General features: G+C 43.9%; 1 protein-coding gene across 1 annotated transcript in view; it reads right to left on the bottom strand.

Moving 5' to 3' along the window:
• Positions 1-16,237, bottom strand: part of LOC132209309 (uncharacterized) — a 114,790-nt gene extending 98,553 nt beyond the window's left edge. Inside the window, exon 1 of the mRNA XM_059644445.1 lies at positions 16,102-16,237. The gene's annotated coding sequence lies outside the window, so the exon portion shown is untranslated. The remainder of the gene's footprint in view (positions 1-16,101) is intronic.
• Between the last annotated feature and the right edge of the window lie 5,733 nt (positions 16,238-21,970).

Here is a 21,970-nt window from a genome sequence, read left to right as displayed (position 1 = left end):
ACTTGAGGCATTTGGAGCCTGAAGAGCATATGAAGCAGACACAGGGCACACAGTAATTCCATCAGAATTATAAAGCAATCAAATAGAGAGAAAATAACATCTAAAATCCAGGTTCACCTATTTTAGTTCTACTGTAAAAATTTGGCCCAATATAATTTTAAAAATTAATAAAACGAAAAGCATCATATTAAGTTGTCAAAACATAGTCTTTGAAATTAACCTCGAGCTACAGGGAAAATTTGGCAATATTCTACAGTGGTGTATGAATAATATGTTTTCCAGGAGCAAAGCAGAGTCCTCCCACTGAAATACTAATGCACACTTTTTTTTTTATCTTTTCCGAATAAAGGCAAAAGTCTATGGTATTTGCATGCAATAGAAAACACCCTGACCTATGTATCGTACACACATTGTTTGAGCATCTTATATCACAGAAAAACAAATACTTTATTCTTCCTGTAATTTAAGGTATTATAACGGGCACCCTTGCATTTAGTCTTCACATCGTCAACTTTTTCACTCCTCACCAGTGATTTCTTTGCTGACATTTACAGTAGCATGTAGATGTCCTTAGGTTTACTACTAATCGGAAACAAAGGCACCCAATGACATGAATCAGTTTCAATTGTGGGTTGACTGCTGATCACAAGTTTTATTGACCATAACTGGCATACAGTCCTTCACGGTAAACTCAGCCGGTACAAGAATCGGACTCACACTATTGGTATCATTTTGCATCCCAAACCAGCCATCCAGCCAACTCAGCTAACCAACCAAGTATATGCTGAAATATTTCAAGTTGAATGTAATGGAAAGTGCATTAGAATTCAACTTTCCTCCTTAGAACATATTCCGCTCTGAGGCATCTCAGAGCAATTTCCGTACTATTAGTATTTACTTCATACATACCATGCCAAACGTACAACCTTCGGGAATCTATGTCGTTTTGGCCACGAGGGTAGAATAGCTAAAAGGCTATGGTGATCCTTCCCCAGTACCATCTTTATTTTATATCCACCAAAGGCTCAGGCAGTACAAAAACTGTCTGGTTTGGAATTGAATGACACAGACCAGTCTGTGATATGTTAGCGAATCTAAGTGATGAAGAAGACATTACTAGTAATCTCTGCATGCCAGATTAAAGGAAGGAATGGGAATCACAGCTACCCACAACCGCTGCTCGTAAGTGATATCTCTTTTCAAAAGGTTGCTATGCACAGTCACTCGGAGATATCAAGAGCTGCAGATGTTGGAGTCAGAGTCAACATCGTGTGGAGCTGGAGGAACATGAGAGGTCGGGCAGCATAAGAGGAGCAGAAAAATTGACGTTTCAGATTTACAGCCCTGATAGAATGTATGGTCACTATTCTGTGCCCTGTGATGCTCCCACTGAGAACAAGTCAATTCTTGGTCTCATGACACTCCTGCAAATAGTGGGTGCTCAATTGGAGAACCAAATCCTGGCAGCTGGTGTTCTTTCTCAAATGTTGGCCTCATATAAGATGTGTGAAAGATATGCGAGCCCTCCGATGTTTGTTGGATGAGTGTGCATTCTGCTACATTCAAATACCATGACTCTTAACCTTAATCTTGAATAACTTATACAAAGGGAGAATGCAATGATGCACATTAGTATTTAAGACTGCAGACTCAGCTTTACTCGTGAAAAAATACATTGCTCATACTTTGCAGTACTGCCTCATTTCAGCTTGTAATTTAATTGTAAAAGGCTATGTTTTGACTAATCATCGTTTCTTAACATAGAACTTCTATTTCACTCCACAAGAAAGGATCTTCAATGCAGCTGAAAGCTGGGTGAACTTCGCTTTGAAATGGTATTATTTCTCTGTCATTTGATAGTGATTGGTTCATCATGAACCACAGCTCTGGTAAATGCCAGTGTCTTCAGTCAGGGAAAAGGATTGGTTTTGTGCCTTCATACATGTGTTCCAATATGGTTATGAAATGCAATTGCGATATTAAAAAGACACATCCACCAGCTCTGCCTATTGGATGTCACAGTCATTCAAATTCACTCACAAGTAATTGGCTACAGCCAGTCATCAAGCATCAATGGGCAGGAGTCTCTTGCTTCTGTCAGGGAGGATCATTCACTCCTCAAACACCAATAAAACATGTCACTCAATGATACAAACTCATCTGATGTTTGTCTGATAGTTCAATAGAATAAAGCACTTTGTTTTCTTTGCCAGAAATTCTTCACTGAACTATAACCCACATTAACCATCAGGATTGTGAGAGTGTGGGGTAGAAATTACATGTAATTCACTCATTTTATTACAGCATCTGGTACTTGCATAACTTTTCTTTCCACTGGTAGATAGGTCAACACATTGAAATATCAAGCACTACTCTGGTTTGATAAGCTCCAGGCTTCTGGAAATAATAATAAATACAGATAAAATAAGGCCAGCCTCCTCCTCCCATCCAATCGCCACTCCAAATACAATGAGCATCTCTGTATTTTAGATCATAGGAGGACTCTGTAAAGCTGCACCTACTCATCCAAATTACACTTAACTGCTCGATGTACCCCACATTATTAAAAAGCATGTAATTTGTATTATCATGACTTCTGCAAAGTGAAGCATGGTATTTAGTTATTAAATATGGTTGTAATCTCATCATTTTTCTAAATGAAATTATACTATGTCCAATATTATACAAGCCACTGGAGAAAACTCATGCAACAGAATTCCTCTTCTTTCATTTTTAAAAAGATGAACAATACATAGTGCCTTATAGGGCATCAAACATTTCAGGAATAGATTGTAAAATTTGAAAGTTACGAATATTAGCTTCAAATCACACAGAAGAATGAGCTGTTGAGAAAATATAACTGGAGCCAACTCTCCGACAGAAATCCACAAATAACTTGCCTTTATATAATCTCTCTCTGAGCTTCAGGACATCTCCAAAGCATTTTTTTCAGCCAAATAAGTACAATATTTGGTGAAGGCCAAACCTGAACTTAATTTCTCACCCAAAAAAAAGTACCCCTGACATTGCAGCACTCCTTCAATACTGCAGTGAAACGTGCTCATATTTCTAGAAAGTGACTTGAATCCACAACCTTTTGACGCAATGGTGATATTTCTACTAAGCCAATACAGTAACAATGGAATCTGTCATGTACCTTCACATCACAGCTATTTCTTTTCTCCATGACTTCATCTTGATTGGCAGCTTGTAAACAGTCAGCACCATACAATACTAGCATAGTAAGTGGCTCCCTACACTCAGAATAGAGAATCTCGAATGAGGATGCAAGTAGATGCCTTAATGTGGATGCTCCAACTGGAATCTACAATATACAGTGCAGTAATGCAACAACATTTCTTCAAAGGTTTCTCCAGAACCCACAACATCGACCAACCAGCAGGGCAAGGACAGCAGGCACACGGGGGCATCACTTCTCAGTTTCCCTCCAATCTTTGGATGTACACACAATCCTGACATGAAACTGTTGCCATTCCATCATCTTTACTGATTGAGAATTCTGCAGCTCCCTCCTTATCATTGCTTTGCTAATACTGTGGTTTTGAAAGGCAGCTCAGGAGCATATGCTCATGAGCAATTAATGCTGGCCCCGTATCAGTGATGCCCACATTCAATAAATAAATAATATTTTAAAAAGAGGCATTCAGAATGAATCACCTCTCTTGCCACCCACTTTGCCAATAGTGTTTCTAGGGCAACCCAAGCAGCACAATGAAAGCAAGATGCTCTGAGGCAGGAGGAATGAAGTAGTTTAAAATGGGAACTATTTGCAGTGGTGCAGAGAAAACAGTGGGAAGTGGGGCAGATCAGAAATCTCTTTTCGCCAGTCAACCCAGGCATAACGGATTGAATGGACTCATTCTGTGCTGTACAATTTTATGATTTTAACCATTGTGGAAAGTGGATGGCAAAGCACAAAGCCATCTATACAAAGTCTAAGTGCTTCAACAAGCAGCTAGGCTGCCACGTTACTTTCTGATTTATTGTGCAATTCCATTTCTTTGGTTTAATAGCTTTTTTAAAAAATAAATCTGTATGTACTTACAATGTGTTCTGCAAAACCCACAGCAATTGCTATTCTCCTTCCTTGAAGTTATAAGCAGTTTTATGACAAGGTACGAGAGGCAAGCAAAATCAATAAGGCCATACAAAGCAACCAATTCTGTTCAGGCCAGCATTCATTTCCTCAATCTGAATACACCTTTTACTTTCCCTCACCATGATACAGTACATTCCACATGCACCCACAATAAAACTATTCATTTCCTGAGTTAGATGCTATAACACTTAAAAGACACTTAGAATCGTACATGAACAGGAAAGATTTGGAGAGTTATGGACCAGGAGCAGGCAGGTGGGACGAGTTTAGCTCGAAAATATGTTTGGCACGGGCTGGTTTGACTGAAGAGTCTGTTTCCATGCTGTATGATTCTATGATTCTGTTTCTCAAGCAGTTCTCAGAAATATTATAAAAAGATTGAATCTAAAATGAGAAGAACAAAAGGTACTCATATATTCCTTTTTCCTCTCTCCAAGTTTAATAAGTGACACCCAGAAAAAAAGAGTCACAATTTTGGCTATTTGATCTGAGCTTACAAGCTAAGAGATTCTGGACAGCAGCAGGAAGAGGGGTCAACCTATGTGCAGTTGGATGATGGATGTTAGAACGGAATATAGGAACATGTCATTTGAGAGCAACAGAAAGCCATTCAGCCCTTAAACACTGCTCCACCATTCAGTGGCTGATCTGCTTGTGGACTCAAGCCCCTCTGTCCCTTTTCCCCAACCCCTCGTCTCCCACATCTATCAAAAAACCATCTAACTCAACCTAGAATAAAGTCAATGGTACAGCCGCCATTACTTTTTGGGGAAGAGAATTCCACAGACCCACACCCCTCTGATGGAAATCCTCCTCGTCTCCATCATAGAAAGAAGACCTCCTGTTCTTAAATTGTACCCCTTTTTTGAGATTCCCTCACAAGAGGAAACATTTTCCCTGTACACAATGTATCAGGTCCCCTCAGGATTTTATATATTGCCATAGGATCAATTCTCATTCTTCTAAGTTCCAACTGGTACAGATCCAACCTTTCCTCACAGAAGAACCCTATCTTCCCAGGAACAGGTCACAGAATGGCTGCCAACAAACCACAACCGATGTATGAGGGTGGCATAAGACAGACAGAATTGGCACACCATGACAGCAGGTCTCCTGGCAGGAGCGGCTACAAGCAGCAGCTTAATAAGAAGGTGCACTCGCAATCTCCTGGCAAGTTTCTGAAAATTTGCTCCGAGTGAGTGAATGAGAGCAGGCTGCACAGTGTGGTGTTTACACCATTTTCCTTTCACTCACTATACAGATCAATCATTGGATATTAGCTGCAGCTCAGTGGGTTTCACTCCAACCGTTAAGACAGAATGTCATTGTTCAAGTCAGGATCTATAGACCTGAGAAGAAAATCTAGGCTAACATACCCAGTGGTCCATTGTCGGAGGTGCTGACCTTTGGATGATACCATTCGAACCAACACTCCAACTTTCCAACAACCTTGGAAATTGTGGCTTCAGGTGTCTAGTTGTTAAATACTCGTATTCCCTCTCAGGTAATATAATGCCTCTGTTGTCAAGCAGAGTTATCCTGGTGTTTTGGTCAATACTAAGCTCTGAACTGATATTACTGAAGGGGTTTTCTGGTCACTGTGATGTTGCCGTTTGTGAGATCTCACTGCGCACAAATGGACTGCCATGTTTCCACATTACGACAGTGACTCCAATTCTCAACTATTCTCTTGGCCAGAAGTTGTTTGGGATATCCTAAAGCTGTGAAATGCACAATGTTAAGAAAGAAAGCCTTCTCTTTCTTCCCTTTCATGACCTCAGGACATTACAAAGCACTTTACTGCCAATGAAGTATTTTGGCAGTAATCAGTTCGTAATACAGAACTTGAAAAAATACATTTTGTTTATCCTTTTCATCTTGCACTTATTGGGGCAATTTGCAAGAAGTGAAGGGAAAAGCTGTACACAAAGAGAGTGCTGATTCATTTGGAAGTGGAACCACATCAATATTTAGCAACAGGTACAGCAAATGGTTGAAGTAAAGATGAATAAAGCAATTACAGTGGACTCTGAGGTGTTTCCACAGGGAAAACACCAGGACTCCCTTCTTATTTACTATAATAGTTGATCCTTTTACATTCTATTTGATGTGAATTGTCCTGTTAAGTGCAAGTTGAAAAACTGCAGCAATATATGCCTTTTCTCAGCAGTATTCATATTTTGGAAGTGTAGTCACTATTGCAATGTCAGGAAATGCAGCAGTCAATTTAGGCACAGCAAGCTGCTACAGTTAACAAAGCAATAGTGAGAAAAATTTATTCCCTCCACCAGTGATGGGAAGTAGCAGCTGTGCACATCATCTACAAAATCCCCTGCATAAATTCACCAAGGCTCTTTAGAAACCAACACTTTCATAAATACTACCATCTAGAAGGATAAGGGCAGCAAATTTGTGGGAATACAACCACCTGCGAGTTGCCCTCCAAGCCATGGTTCAAGAAGGCAGCTCACCAACACCTTGTCAAGGGCAGCTGTGAGTGGGCAATAAATACTGGCCAGCCAGCAGCAGCTCCATTCTAAGAATGAATACAAAAAAGCCCCAGGTAATTTATTCAGTGCCAGTTCTTCCTTTCTTTAATGACTATTTAAAGTCTCTATTGATGGTATAACTGAAGCAGCACAAGCCCCTGTTTCCAACTGCTGCATCAAACACAGAGTTCAAAACGTGCAACCAGAATAAATGACTGAACAGGCAGCCAAGTCAATATTTAGGAATAGGTTAAGCAAGTGGTCAAAGTAAGGATGAATAAAGCATTCACTGGAACAGAGTGGGCACATGGGATTAAGACTCATGTCCATGTAGAGGGTAAAATCTTTATACAAAAACGTTGGTTAGAGTGAGTGGCAACTGTTTGCCTTTATTCACGTCTTTAATGGATTCTAAGGCATGTCTCAGAAACTGATACTGCAATAACAAGTAGATAGTAGCAAGGGGAAGAGGTAGGTTTTCATCAGACTGATGTTCTATGTCATTCGCCAACTTCTGGAAGAGCTTTACATTCCACTTCAATATTCAAAGGGGAGACCAAAACCTCTCCAAAGTAACGCCACTGATTATATCAAATATCACAAGGTTCACACACACACACACAGTATCCATATTGTAATTTCCACGTCATTTTCATTGTGATTGTGTTGAAGGTCAAAAGGTATGGAATTGTCACAGCAAACCTCAAACTGCTGAAGTCTGGCAGAAATCCAAGAATCATCCCAACTGAAATAAAATGCACCTTTCAATCTGTAAAGACATGTTACAGCACAGGAGTTGACATAGGTGCAGTTGGAATTTTGAGTTTTATCATTAAGAGAATAAAAATGTCTCATCATTTTAATTTGTCATACCAACTTGCAGAGAAATCATGTACTACACATCTGGCACGATAGTAAAATAATAGTGGGACACATAGATGCTCTACAATAGCGATAACAAGGTGTACAGCTGGATGTACACAGCAGGCCAAGCAACATCAGAGGAGCAGGAAGGCTGATGTTTCAAGCCAAAACCCTTCTTCAGAAATTTTTGACATGATTTTGGAGTATCGTGGAAATTTGCAGCAATGGAAGGAGAGCATTTGGCCCAGCGCATCTTTGCCAGCCAAATTAAAACTATCAAGTTGAATCCTGTTTTCCAGCTCTTGGCCCTCTACATTAATGTTAGTTCAAATACAGATCCAAGTTATTTTTAAACTCTAGCAGCTTTTATGTCTTCAGTTGCAAAACTTTATGGACCCTCTCGACACTCTAAATATTTTGTCTCATCCTCTCCTAAAAACACTGCTTCGTGTTTTTGGCTGCCAACTAAGTGACCACAGTCTCAGCCAAGAAACCAGTCAGTACCTTGTATGATCATGGGAGGTGGAGACAGAACACTGGGCTTAGCCAGGATCTGTACTTCCATTAGCATTGCACACACCACACAGAGTTCCCAATTTAATAAAGAAAAGTTCTAATTATGTGGATTATGCTGGCAAAGTCACCATTTTATTGCCCATTTTTATGAACTATTTGCTATACTACTTCAGAAGGCAAGTAAGGGTCAACTGCCTCAGGGCTGAATGACACAAGACTCTGGGTTCCCCACCTCTTTGACTAAAAGCACAGAGGTGGGGAAGTCTGCCAAGCTCTGCAACCATCTGATGGGTTGATTGCTCCGCTTATACATGAAGATGTCCTGCCTCAGAGAGATTCAGGCCAGTAAGAGATTGGCAGCATTCCAGCACTGTACCAGCAGCACCACCAGAAGACGTGATCATTACTGGTATTGCACTTGGGACTTAGACAATTGTTCCAGATTCAGCTCACCAAGTGAGAAGAATTGGTCGGCCCGAGTGAGGATATGTTGGGGAGTTGGGGTGTTGTCAGAATTTTGAAGACTGGTGATAAGTAAGGCATTACATATGATCCTCTAATGGGAGCATGGGCTAATTTAGAAGAGACAGTCACCATCTGCCACCCCACCCTCAAACCCAGCCCCAACACAGCTACCTGCTGGGTATTTGGCGTTAGGCCTCTCCAGCCATTTAAATCCCAATGATACCACACCCTCCCACCTCAACTTATTGTCTAATAACAACAGCATGTATGCATCTTGCATTGGTAAAACTAAAATGTCTCACAATATTTCATAGGAGGAATGATCTAATCAAACGTGACACTGGCGATATCAACACAGGTAACCGCTCTGGTATTTTATAACCAATAATGTAAAGGAGAACATGGTCGGTGGGGGGGGGGGGGTGGTAAAGGAGTGGTGAGGTTTATGGAAGAAATTCCAGAGCTTAAGGCATTGTCAGCTGAAGGCATGGTCACCAATTATGGAGCACCAATAGACACGAAGACAGACTTTGTGAAGCATGGAGATTTTCATTATCTGTCCCAAGGAAAATAGCATCATCATCACAGATATGATCATTATTGGTAAACATTGATACAGTGTTGCATTCAGTCAGTGAACTTAGAGAACCAATAGAGAGAAATCCAACAAATGCACAGGCCACGCATTCAAAATCTAAACTCAACAGGGATCATGAGGTCAAAGGGAGAGTCAACCCACAAAGGTTCTCAACACCAGAGAATAAGCCAGAAAATTACAAATCAAAGTACTGTGTGTGACATGATAAATCAGTAAGAAACTATTTTTAAAAGGGACATGGTGTCTTCTCCTGAAAGACTTCCACTGCATCCAACAATTGGAGTCTTGTAGAACACAACTACAACAGCTCTTCATAACTGGATAGCAGAGCAGCGCATCTCCAGACTATGACAGAATCTCATCCTGGCAAATAATGCTTTTAGTTTATTCCATCATCCTTAATCACAATATGTTTTACTCATGTAGGAGCAAGTCACATCAAAATAAATTAACATTTTCCCACGATTTACTCGCAGTGTACCCTTCAAATCCCATTATTCTTTTATTTTTAACAAAATATCTGGAGTGAAGCTTTAGGCAAATATAGAACTGAATAAGATTCCCCCTCCCACATTGTGGCGTACATTATCAAGTTTCCAGTTAAGCGATACATAAATGTTTCAGAAATCCTCACTGTGCCTTGTTCGGAAAGGGTTGCCTTTTCCTCCTCCATGCAGCCAGGATAGCTGGGAGAGACATCACTCCTGCGTCTCAGACAATCTTTCCGAAAATACTGTTATTACTACATCATAGATCAGCCAGCTCGAGGTCTCCCCCGTTTAATCCTGGTTAATTTTAGAATTGAAATCTATCAATTAAAGCGTCTCCCAGCAAAACTGCTTCTAATTACCAGATCTGCAGCATCTATTGCTTTGTCATCAACAGGCACTTGTCAGCCCATCAGTCAAGGGGTTAAATTTAAAATAGCCCCGGTTGTTTGGGGCGTGCGAGCCAGTGAGCATCCGGCAGTAAGGGAACAGCGTCAGAGGGCTGCAAGCTAACGGGGTCCGAATCATGTTGCCAAACCACTGCCCGGGTGTGGAGTCACTGCATTTGTCACATCCAAGTCCCCCCTCACGTCTCTAGGCTCTCTTTGCAACACAGCAACAACAACCTGCACAGAGTGGGTCAAACAAGATCTCCAGTTTGCACTTCCTCAGAAGCGAGACTCTGAGCTATTACCTTCTTGACAGCTTTCCACTAGAATTAGCTGTTTAACCATCTTAGTCACTGGCCTGATATTCTCTGGTCGGGCACTTTTTTTGCCGAAACAGAACAGTGCAAACCTCCAGAACCACCTTTCCCCTTATACGAACTGATTCTGTGCGTTGTATCTCAACCGTGGATTCGCTACAAACCAACTGCAATCTCTTGCCCGGTTGATAGGGAATCTAGGATTCCCAGTATTGACCTTATCTATCCTCAACGTCCAATCTGCGCTGTTAGGAGCAGAAAGCGCCGGCTTGTGAAGCTAAGGGATGCAGGGGAGCTGTCTGAGGGAGAGAGAACGCACTATTCAGGGAAATGCTACATTCCCACCGATTGCACTGTATCAAGAGTCACTAACAGCATCGGTCAAGATAGGAGAGCCCATATTGAACAACAGACCAAACTCCCTCCCCTCCTACTCCACAATAACAGGACATTTGCAAAACACACACACACAAAAAAACGCAGGCACATTCACATCAGCCAATGGAACGGTGTGTAAAGGGTACTCACTCGCTTTGCCTTGTTTCGGCCTTTGCAACAGCTTCTGCATTGCAGCTACATCTTCGGTTTTGACAGCTTGCAGTAATTCCTGATCTTTCTCCATGGCTTGTTGATGTGTGTGTGTGTGTGTGTGTGTGTGTGTTTATGTGCGTGTTTTTATATCCGATGCATCTTAGGTTTTAGGAGCTGAAGCGAGAGAGAGAGACACACACACTCTGCCAGGCATAGTCTTCCTCCCTCTGTGTGTGTGTGTGTGTGTGTGTGTGTGTGCATAGAGGCAGGGACAGGAGGAGAGCTGCCGATGGGTGAAAGGCATAGACAGCCTCGTCTCTTGTATCACAAACCAAAACAGCTCTCTCTCCTAAAATAATAAAATGTGAGGCTGGATGAGCACAGCAGGCCAAGCAGCATCTCAGGAGCACAAAAGCTGACGTTTCGGGCCTAGACCCTTCATCAGAGAGGGGGACGGGGAGGGGGGACGGGGAGGGGGGACTGGAATAAATAGGGAGAGAGGGGGAGGCGGACCGAAGGTGGAGAGGAGAGAAAAGGTCAGTCCAGGGAAGACGGACAGGTCAAGGAGGTGGGATGAGGTTAGTAGGTAGCTGGGGGTGCGGCTTGGGGTGGGAGGAAGGGATGGCTGAGAGGAAGAACAGGTTAGGGAGGCAGAGACAGGTTGGACTGGTTTTGGGATGCAGTGGGTGGAGGGGAAGAGCTGGGCTGGTTGTGAGGTGCAGTGGGGGGAGGGGACGAACTGGGCTGGTTTTGGGATGCGGTGGGGGAAGGGGAGATTTAGCATCCCTAAACCAGCCCAGTTCGTCCCCTCCCCCCACTGCACCTCACAACCAGCCCAGCCCAGCTCTTCGCCCCCACCCACTGCTTCCCAAAACCAGTCCAACCTGTCTCTGCCTCCCTAACCGGTTCTTCCTCTCACCCATCCCTTCCTCCCCCCGACAAGCCGCACCTCCATCGACCTACTAACCTCATCCCACCTCCATGACCTGTCCGTCTTCCCTGGACTGACCTATCCCCTCCCTACCTCCCCACCTATACTCTCCTCCCCACCTATCTTCTTTACTCTCCATCTTCGGTCCGCCTCCCCCTCTCTCCCTGTTTATTCCAGTTCCCTCTCCCCATCCCCCTCTCTGATGAAGGGTCTAGGCCCGAAACGTCAGCTTTTGTGCTCCTGAGATGCTGCTTGGCCTGCTGTGTTCATCCAGCCTCATTTTATTATCTTGGAATTCTCCAGCATCTGCAGTTCCAATTATCTCAGCTCTCTCTCCCCTTCCCCACCCCGGATTATTGCAAATAAAAAGGACAACACAAAATCCTCCTTGCTGTCCTCCCCCGAGAGCCTGGTGGCTGCACTAAGTACACAGCGGCGATACCATGGTTCTTCAGTCCGTCCTCACTCCCATCGCGTTTCGCAGCCGCTGCCTCACGCGCTCTCTCTCTCTCTCTCCCCACAAGAGCTGAGATCTGCTTTCAATGTTCCTACCCTGCCGCATGGCGGAGGAAGAATGTACAGGAGCCAAATCATCACATCCCTCTCATACCAAATAGGACAGAACCTGGGCCAAGGCAGGTTTATTTCTGGAAGCGCTCTTAAAGGAAACCCCTACCAAAGAGTGCGTGTTGGGGGTGGGGTGGGGTGGGGTGGGAAAGGGGTGGAACTAATCCTTTTAAAATCTCTCGTTTGTAACCATTTTCTGAAAATAACACCGCTTTGCTTTCTAACATCCCGCTAATCCTTCCCACCATTGCAATATCTGTATTTATTGGTCGATAGACAAGAATTGAACAGGTGAAACTGCACATTTAAACATTATGCTCGTCACAATATTAACTGATGGAAATGGATGCTGTAACTTCAACTTGGCCGGGACTGTTCCAAACTCTCTATCATCCTGGATTAAGAACTGCAAGGTGATGCAGCGTTGTTACCTGGTCCCTTTTCACTGGGGGTTGCCAACCTGCTGTCTCAGGAGTCAGCATAACATTTGGCGGTTGCAATTTTATGCTGCAAATAGCGCCAATTTGAAAATAATACCGGCGTCTCCGGAAGTGAATTAAACTTGGACAAGAAGCAAATGCGGCTTCCATCAATCATTCCACCCGCCACCACCGCCCTCTCCCACTTCTTACGCCCCTTCAATTACACTTAACACACAAATACAGCTCAATTCCGATTAGCACGTCTCGTTATTTTTTCACTCCCTTCCCCGCCATGTTAACCAGTTATCATTGAGCACCCTGGCTGGTTCCTTATCTGGTCAATCCATAATTGTACATCCCATCTATGGTCTGGGATCAAGCTAGTTATTTGGGAATTATCTCCACACCTGTCTGAAAGGCAGTGTCTTGTTCTCCCTGGGTTATTTTTAATCTGGAAGCAATGCTAATGATGCTGTCTGACTTGGGGTCATGCTTGTCATCAAGATTTGTATGTGCACTCTGCGCAGGGTGGCAATTAACTCGGAAATGTTTTCACCTAGCGGCTGAATGGCTCTAAGTGTCTGCACCCCTCTCATGTGCGTAAATTATCACCGACATGTAAATCTCTGATGGTTCTAATTTGGGATACCACATTATCAATGAGTTATTTTCCGTGTCTTAAGATCCAATAACGTCAGTATCCACTTGCCCACATCATTTGGATGCTTGAGATAGTCGCAGGTAACAGAGAAGGTTGAAAAGGACAAAGATGCTGTTGTGCTGTGCATGGGCTATCCAAAAGCATTTTGTACAATTTTTGAAGAAAATCTCAGAATGAAAGGGATCCAAAATTGTCTGAGGGATAAGAAAGAGAGTGTAATATAACAAAGTGTGTAGCTGGATGAACACAGCAGGCCAAGCAGCATCTCAGGAGCACCAAAGCTGACGTCAGCTGCTGTGCTCCTGAGATGCTGCTCAGCCTGCTGTGTTCATCCAGCTACACACTTTGTTATCCTGGATTCTCCAGCATCTGCAGTTCCCATGATCTCTGATCACAAGAAAGAGAGTGTGATGGGTGTTTTTCTGATTGAGAGGATGTTTGTTGTGGAGTTCCCCTGAGGCTGGTATTGAGACCCTTGCTTTCCTGATACGGACATAAATGATCTAGGCTTGGGTGTGCAGGGGACAACATTGTACTGTGCAGATGACACAAAACTCCAATGTACTGTGACCTGTTATGAGACATAGAGTCATAGAAATGTACAGCACAGTCGTTGGTCCATTTCATGGGCGCCATTAGACTTTCATTCCTGGGTGTTGTTTTTAAATTGAAATTGGATTCAAACATGCGTCATGGTGAAAGTTGATTCTGATTACCTGAATCTCCGGATTACTAGTCCAGTGATGTTGTCACAACGCCTCCATTTATGAGAATGATTCTCAGGGATGAGAAACTCAGTTATGAGGATTTTTTCAAGGTACTGGGACTGCTTTCCTTGGAAACTTGATAGAAACTTTCCAAAACCATGAGTGCTCAGGAGAAAGCAGATAGGAATAAAATGCTTCAGAGATAGTAGGAACTGCAGATGCTGGGGAATCTGAGATAACAAGGTGCTGAGCTGGATGAACGCAGCAGGCCCAGCTGCATCAGAGGAGCAGGAAGGCTGACATTTCAGGCCTAGACCCTTCTTCATTTTTCTGACGAAAGTTCAGAAAGCTCTTCATCCAGTTCTACACCTTGTTATCTAGGAATAAAATGTTCCCACTCCTAAAATGAATCTAGAACCAGAGGGCACAGTTTCAAAGATGCTAACAAAAGAAGCAAATGGGCAGTGAGAAAAAATACTTTATTCAGCCAGTGAGTGATCTGGGCCTGGAATCCACTGCCCGGAAATGTGGTGGTGGCAGATTCGGCGAAGGCACGCAAGAGGGATGGTTACTTAAACAGAAAAAAAAATACATGCAGGGTTTTTGGAAAAAGGTAGAAGATTGGCCTTAAATTACAGTGCTCAGAGAGCTTGGCAAGTATGATGGGCTGAATGTCTTCCTTCTGCGTTGTAGCAATTCTGCGCTTCTGCCAGGTTCACTCTTCTGTTGTGGGCAGTGATGGATGGCATTTTTGCAGGCAATCACGTAGGTGCTGGATTTTGTACATGACGGGTAGAATTTAACACCCCTCTCTTTATGCGGGGTTTGAGCTGGAGAGTGTAAGTACGGACCTGACTGTCTTTCAAGTTTTACCCTGATGCAGTCTCGATTGGGAAGGCTGGTAAATGGTCTTTACTCCCCTGAGTGGGCAATTAATAACTGAGGCTGAACAAATATCACACAGAAAGTTTGAGAAGTAAAACTCTTAATTATAGAATCCCTACAGTGTACAATCAGACCCTTTGACCCAACATTGACCTTTGCAGCATTCCACCCACACCCATTCCACTATAACCCACCTAACCCACACATACCAGGACACTCTTAGCAACTTAGCATGGCCAAGCCATCTAACCTGCACATCTTTGGACTGTGGGAGGAAACTGGAGCACCCAGAGGAAACCCATGCAGACATATACAGAATGTGCAAACTCCACACAGACAGTCACCTGAGGTTGGAATTGAACCTGGGTCCCTGGAGCTGTGAGGCAGCAGTGCTAACCATTGATCCGCCATGCCATATTAGTAGCGATGGCAAACAGATAGCACCTGACTACCTTTTCTGACAACCTCCTGATTCCCTGGCCAGAAAACCTCTCCCACGACCCCAATTTGTTCATGACTCACTAATAGCATTGGATTAATTGCAGTACCAGCATCAGCCACCCTTCCTGGTGGCACCACCTGCAATGGCGAGACACTAGTCTCTGTTTGGCCAGCATCTCTCAGTGAGTGGGGTTTGAGCCACAGACTGCCCCGAATGGTAAGTGCTCGGTTGGCACTTCATTCACTGGAACTTTCCTGACACGGTAACCTGGGGTTTCTGTCAGTTCTCCAAGTGCTAGGTATAATCCCTGTCATCTGATTCACATTCTGATGGAAGTATGTGTAATGCTGCTTGGATGCTAATGGTATATGTTTTGACCTCAGTATTCCAGTTACAATCCTCTCTTAATCCAGTGCAGTGAGGATAGAGATATCACCAACTACTTACAGGTTAGATGCAAGTGGATTTCCGCTGACTCTTGTAAAAGTGTTTCGTGGTTTTCAGAGCTGTTTAAGCCAACTGAAATCTCTCAGGAATGGGGAAGCATTCCCTGACTGTGAGGATACTGCACAAGTCAACAACAGGGCTACAGTAGTGGCTATCCCCTCAGACAAGCATGACTGAGAGAATGGACAGAAATCACACAGAGCAGGACAGGTGACTGGAATAAGGTGAATGATGAAGGAGACAACGATTCTCAGTGGGATACCTGAATCTCCAGAGTCTGAATGGAGCCATTTTTCCCGTCGTGAAGAACTGTGCGTGAGCTTTCACCTTAGTACAGACATCCTCACTGGAATTGATCACTTCTGAAACTGTAACTACAACCTCCAAGCAGGGTCACAAGGTCATGGCCAGAGGATGGGAAGATTCCAGGCTGGCCCAAAGAATACTTGCAAAATTTTCCAGCTTGTCATTTTTCCTGTTCCCATAAGGACCTGTAATGGGAATCAAAATTACATGAAAATCAAGTACATTTCAGTTTTCCTTGTCAGAGAGCAGCAGGATACTGAACAGAAGACTTTGTAATAATTCTTCAATATTCTGCCCTGCCATCCTCATTTGAACAACTTGAAGTAATGAGGAGGTGACAAGAGCCTTAGTTTGAAGACGTGGTCCATATGGGAGTGTGTATTACACACTCAGAGGGGCTGCATAAAGTACCACAGGAAATGTAATGGTGCAGACCACTGGAGTAGTTCAATGTTGTTTCTGCTGCCTGGAGCACTCTGGGGCAGTCCTGCAGTACAGAGAAGGGCCGGTGTCGTCATGATTCTTGATAGTCTCCAACCTTGGCATCATGAGGGTACGCTGTCGCTGCCAGTGATCGGGCACCAGCTGAGAAAGAGGAGGAGTTGGAAGCAGTGAGGAGGTAACCATTGCAGCTTTTTTGTTGCCAGACTTTCTGTAATCCACTCGACCAACTGTAATACAGGTAAATGTAAGCTCAAATTCCACTAACAAGGCTGAACCTTCCCTCTCCTTGGCTGTTGACTACCACTGCACCACTTGTCTACAAACAACAGTAAATGCCATCACAATATTGATATTTCAAAACAATAATGTTGAACAATCTATGCCATAATGCATGCAAATATCAACTGCCCTCATTTATTTCCTTCATACCAGTATTATAGGTGCCTTTTTCTTGCTTAATGCTCCCACAGAGTGCGATCCCTGTGACTGTGGCACTGCAGGTGAAAGCTGATGATTTTTATTGTGTTTATCCTGAGTAACTCTAGCTCCAGAAGGGCCCACCCACGACTGTACCACAACAGCTTCTGCTTTTTCTGGAGCAGAGATGCCAATCATGACTCAATCTGTAACTGTTCCCATCAGGTTGGCCACAACTCAGTGCTGGAGTGGATGGGTTCCAAACACTGCGCCAGATTGAAGCCAGAGTCTTTCCTGCTCCGTGACATTAATGGCAGGCTTTCTAACCTGCCAATGCACCAATCCTTCTTCTGTCGGCCACCCCATCCCCATTGCAGTTCTCATCTGAATCCCCTGTAGCTGAAATGGAGTGTGACTTCATCCTCTGGTGAACTGGCACCAATTCCTTGAGACCTCACTGCAGGTCACTCATGCTCAGTGTACGAAATGAGGAATAACTGGTTGAGGGAAGAAATTCCAGTGTTAGTACCTTGGCAGCTCACAGCAATGCCACCTGTGAGCTAACTACAACTGGAAATGTTCAGGAATGAGTTAGTGTAAGACTGTAGATAGCTCTGAAAACTAGGAGACTGGAGGGGATTACAGAGATTAGGGGAGGGATTCAAGGCCGTGGAGGGATTTGAAACCGAAACTAGAGTTTATTAATTAATATTAAAATTGAGGATTTGCTGAACTTGGAATTGATGCAGGTCAAGGGGCACAGGATATGCTATGAACGGTTAACATAAACAGCAGAAGACCCTGATTTTATCGAGAATAGAAAGCGGGAGGTGCGCAGGGTCCATTGGAATAATTAAGTGCAAAGGGACCAATAGCAAGAAAGTCTGTTTCAGCAACAAATAAACTGGGATTGGAACAAAGTAAGATGTTACAACAGCATTCGTTTGATCGTTCTTTGTGAAAGGGGTGGGGAGCGGTTGTGAGGAAAGAAGGGGTGAGGGCAGGACATTTCCATAATTCTTCTTTCTTTCAATTAGAGTTTCTTTATTTAGTTTTACTGTCTTCTGTCCCTGTAGAGTGCACTGGGTTAATGGCAGGAAATGTACAAGGAGAAGTCCCCTCAGTGACAGCCAACTGTGTGAGAGCTATTAAAAGAGGAATTACTAAATAATGTTTACTAAATCTGGAGAACTATGATTTTGTTTACTAATGAGATTTATCAGCTCTGGTTTCTTTCAGTTGACAGCAAGAGGTTTGTTGATGAATCTCTAACATTCACAGCTTTGACTTTCAACCAACTTTCCACAAGGGGTGGGGGGGGTGGGGTTCGTGAATGGAAGGAGCTGCCAACAGATGTGGTCGAGGCAGATAAAATTGCTGTATTTAAAAGACATTTGGACAGGTACACAATTAGGAAAGGTTTAGACGGATACCAAACACAGGCAAATGGGACCGGTTAAGTTTGGGACACCTGATCAGTACAGATGATTGGGACTGAAGGTCCTCATTCTGTTCTGTATGACTCTATGAATCTATGATTGAAGAGCTAACTAGGTGTGTGCATGAGGGCAATGCATTTGATACAGTCTACTTGGGCATCAGCAAAGCTTTTGACAAGATCCCCCATTTGAAGACTGTTAGAACAGGAAACAGTCCATGGGATCCGAGGACACATGTGCACAGGAAATCATAACTCACGTAATTTGATTGAGTTTTTTAAAGTAGTAATCAAGAGCATTGACTAAGGCAGAAAGATGGACGCATACGGGCTTCAGTAAGGCGTTCAAGAAGGTTCCTCACGGTACTCCAAGAGGGAAGTTAAATCACACGGAGCACAGGGAGAGCTAGCCATAGAACATAGAACATTACAGCACAGTACAGGCCCTTCGGCCCTCGATCTTGTGCCGACCTGTCATGCCGATCTCAAGCCCATCTAACCTGCACTATTCCATGTACGCCCATATGCTTATCCAATGGCGACTTAAATACACCTAAAGTTGGCAAATCTACGACCGTTGCAGGCAAAGCGTTCCATTCCCTTACTACTCTCTGAGTAAACAAACTACCTCTGACATCTGTCCTATATCTTTCACCCCTCAATTTAAAGCTATACCCCATCGTGTTCGCCGTCACCATCCGAGGAAAAAGGCTCTCCCTATCCACCCTATCTAACCCTCTGATTATTTTATATGTCTCAATTAAGTCACCTCTCAACCTTCTTCTCTCGAATGAAAACAGCCTCAAGTCCCTCAGCCATTCATTCTCAGACCTTCCCTCTTTCCCTGGCAACATCCTAGTAAATCTCCTCTGCACCCTTTTCAAAGCTTCCACATCCTTCTTATAATGCGGTGACCAGAACTGTACACAATACTCCAAGTGCGGCCGCACCAGAGTTTTGTACAGCTTCACCATAACCTCTTGGTTCTGGAACTCGATCCCTCTATTAATCAAAGCTAAAACACTGTATGCCTTCTTAACAGCCCTGTCACCCTGGGTGGCAACTTTCAAGGATCTGTGTTCATGGACACCAAGATCTCTCTGCTCATCTATACTACGAAGCATCTTACCATTAGCCCTGTACTTTGCCTTCTGGTTACTCCTACCGAAGTGCATCACCTCACACTTGTCTGCATTAAACTCCATTTGTCACCTCTCAGACCAGCTCTGCAGCTTATCTATGTCCCTCTGCAACCAATCCTTTGTCACTATCCACAACTCCACCTATCTTAGTGTCGTCTGCAAATTTACTAACCCATCCTTCTACGCCCTCATCCAGGTCATTTATAAAAATGACAAACAGCAGTGGACCCAACACCCACCCCTGCGGTACACCACCAGTAACTGGTCTCCAGGATGAACGTTTCCCATCAACTACCACCCTCTGTCTTCTTTCAGCAAGCTAATTTCCGATCCAAACTGCTATATCTCCCACAATTCCATTCCTCTGCATTTTGTACAATAGTCTGTTATGCGGAACCTTATCGAACGCCTTGCTGAAATCCATATACTCCACATCAACCGGTTTACTCTCATCCACCTGTTTGGTCACCTTCTCAAAGAACTCAATAAGGTTTGTGAAGCACGACCTTCCCTTCACAAAACCGTGCTGACTATCCCGAATCAATTTATTCTTTTCTAGATGATTGTAAATCCTATCCCATATAACCTTTTCCAACACTTTACCGACAACTGAGGTAAGGCTCACTGGCCGATAATTACCAGGGTTGTCTCTACTCCCCTTCTTGAACAGGGGAACCACAATTGCTATCCTCCAGTCATCTGGCACTATTCCTGGAGACAATGATGAGTTAAAGATCAATGCCAAAGGCTCGGCAATCTCCTCCCTGGATTCTCAGAGGATCCGAGGATAAATCCCATCCGGCCCAGGGGACATAGCTATCTTCACCCTCTGTAGGATTTCAAAAACCTCTTCCTTGTGAACCTCAATCCCACTTAGTCCAGTAGCCTGTATGTCTGTATTCTCCTCGACAACATTGTGGTTTTCTAGAGTGAATACTGTTGAAAAATATTCATTTAGCGCTTCCCCTATCTTATCTGACTCCACACACAACTTACCACTACTATCCTTGATTGGGCCTCATCTTACTTTTGTCATTCTTTTATTCCTTAAATACCGAGAGAAAGCCTGAGGGTTTACCCTGATCCTATCCGCCAACAACTTCTCATGTCTCCTCCTGGATCTTCTGAGCTCTCTCTTTCGGTCTTTCCTGGCTACCTTGTAACCCTCAATCACCCTAACTGAGCCTTCACATCTGAAAGTAACTGAAGCATTCTTCTTCCTCTTGACCAGAGATTCCACTTCCTTCATAAACCACGGCTCCCGCACCCTACAGCTTCCTCCCTGCCTGACAGGTACATACTTACCTAGGACACACAGGAGCTTTTCCTTGAATAAGCTTCACATTTCTATTGTGCCCATCCACTGCAGTTTCCTTCCCCATCCTATGCTCCCTAAATCTTGCATAATCTCTTCGTAATTGCCTTTCCGCCAGCTATAACTCTTGCACAGTGGTGTACACCTATCCCTTTCCATCACTGAAGTAAACATAACAGAATTGTGATCGCTATCACCAAGGTGATCAACGACTTTGAAATCTAACACCTGGCCAGGATCATCACCCAGTACTGATGTGGTCACTGCACCCCAATTCCATCAGTCACTGCATCCCATTTCACTCAGTCACTGTATCCCGTTTCTCACTGAGGCTGCATTCAATTTCCGTCAATCACTGCATCCCATTTCCGTCAGTCAAGGCATCCCATTTCCCATAGTCACTGCATCCCATTTCACTCAGTCACTGCATCTCCTTCACCATAGTCACTGCATTCCATTTCCATCAGTCACTGTTTCCCGTATCTCACAGGCGCTGCATTCAATTTCCCACACTCACTGCATCCCATTTCCCATAGTCACAGCATCTCCTTTCCCTCAGTCTCTGCATCGCATTTCACTCAGTCAATGCTTCCCATGTCCCACAGTCACTGCATCCCATTTCTCTCTGTCACTGCATCTCATTTCACTCAGTCACTGCATCCCATTTCCCTCAGTCACTGCATCTCATTTCACTCAGGCACTGTATCCCATTTCCCTCACTCACTGGACCCCAAGTCCGCTTGGGCACTGCATCCCCATGAACTCAGTCACTCCTTCCCAGTACCTCAGTCACTGCATCCCATTTCCATCAGGTACTGCATCACATTTCCATCAGACACTACAGCTCATGTCACTCTGTCACTGCATCCCATTTCCCTCAGTCACTGCATCACATTTCACTCAGTCACTGCATCGTATTTTACTCAGTCACTGCATCCCATTTCACTCAATCACTGCGTCTCCTTCACCACAGTCACTGCGTCCAATTTCCATCAGTCACTGTTTCCCGTATCTCACAGACGCTGCATTCAATTTCACACCCTCACTGCATCCCATTTCCCATCGTCAC

The sequence above is a fragment of the Stegostoma tigrinum genome, unplaced genomic scaffold, assembly GCF_030684315.1.
Source record: "Stegostoma tigrinum isolate sSteTig4 unplaced genomic scaffold, sSteTig4.hap1 scaffold_84, whole genome shotgun sequence".
NCBI lineage: Eukaryota > Metazoa > Chordata > Chondrichthyes > Orectolobiformes > Stegostomatidae > Stegostoma > Stegostoma tigrinum.
The sequence above is the reverse complement of the archived record's forward strand: the minus strand, read 5'-3'. Positions and strand labels throughout refer to the sequence as shown.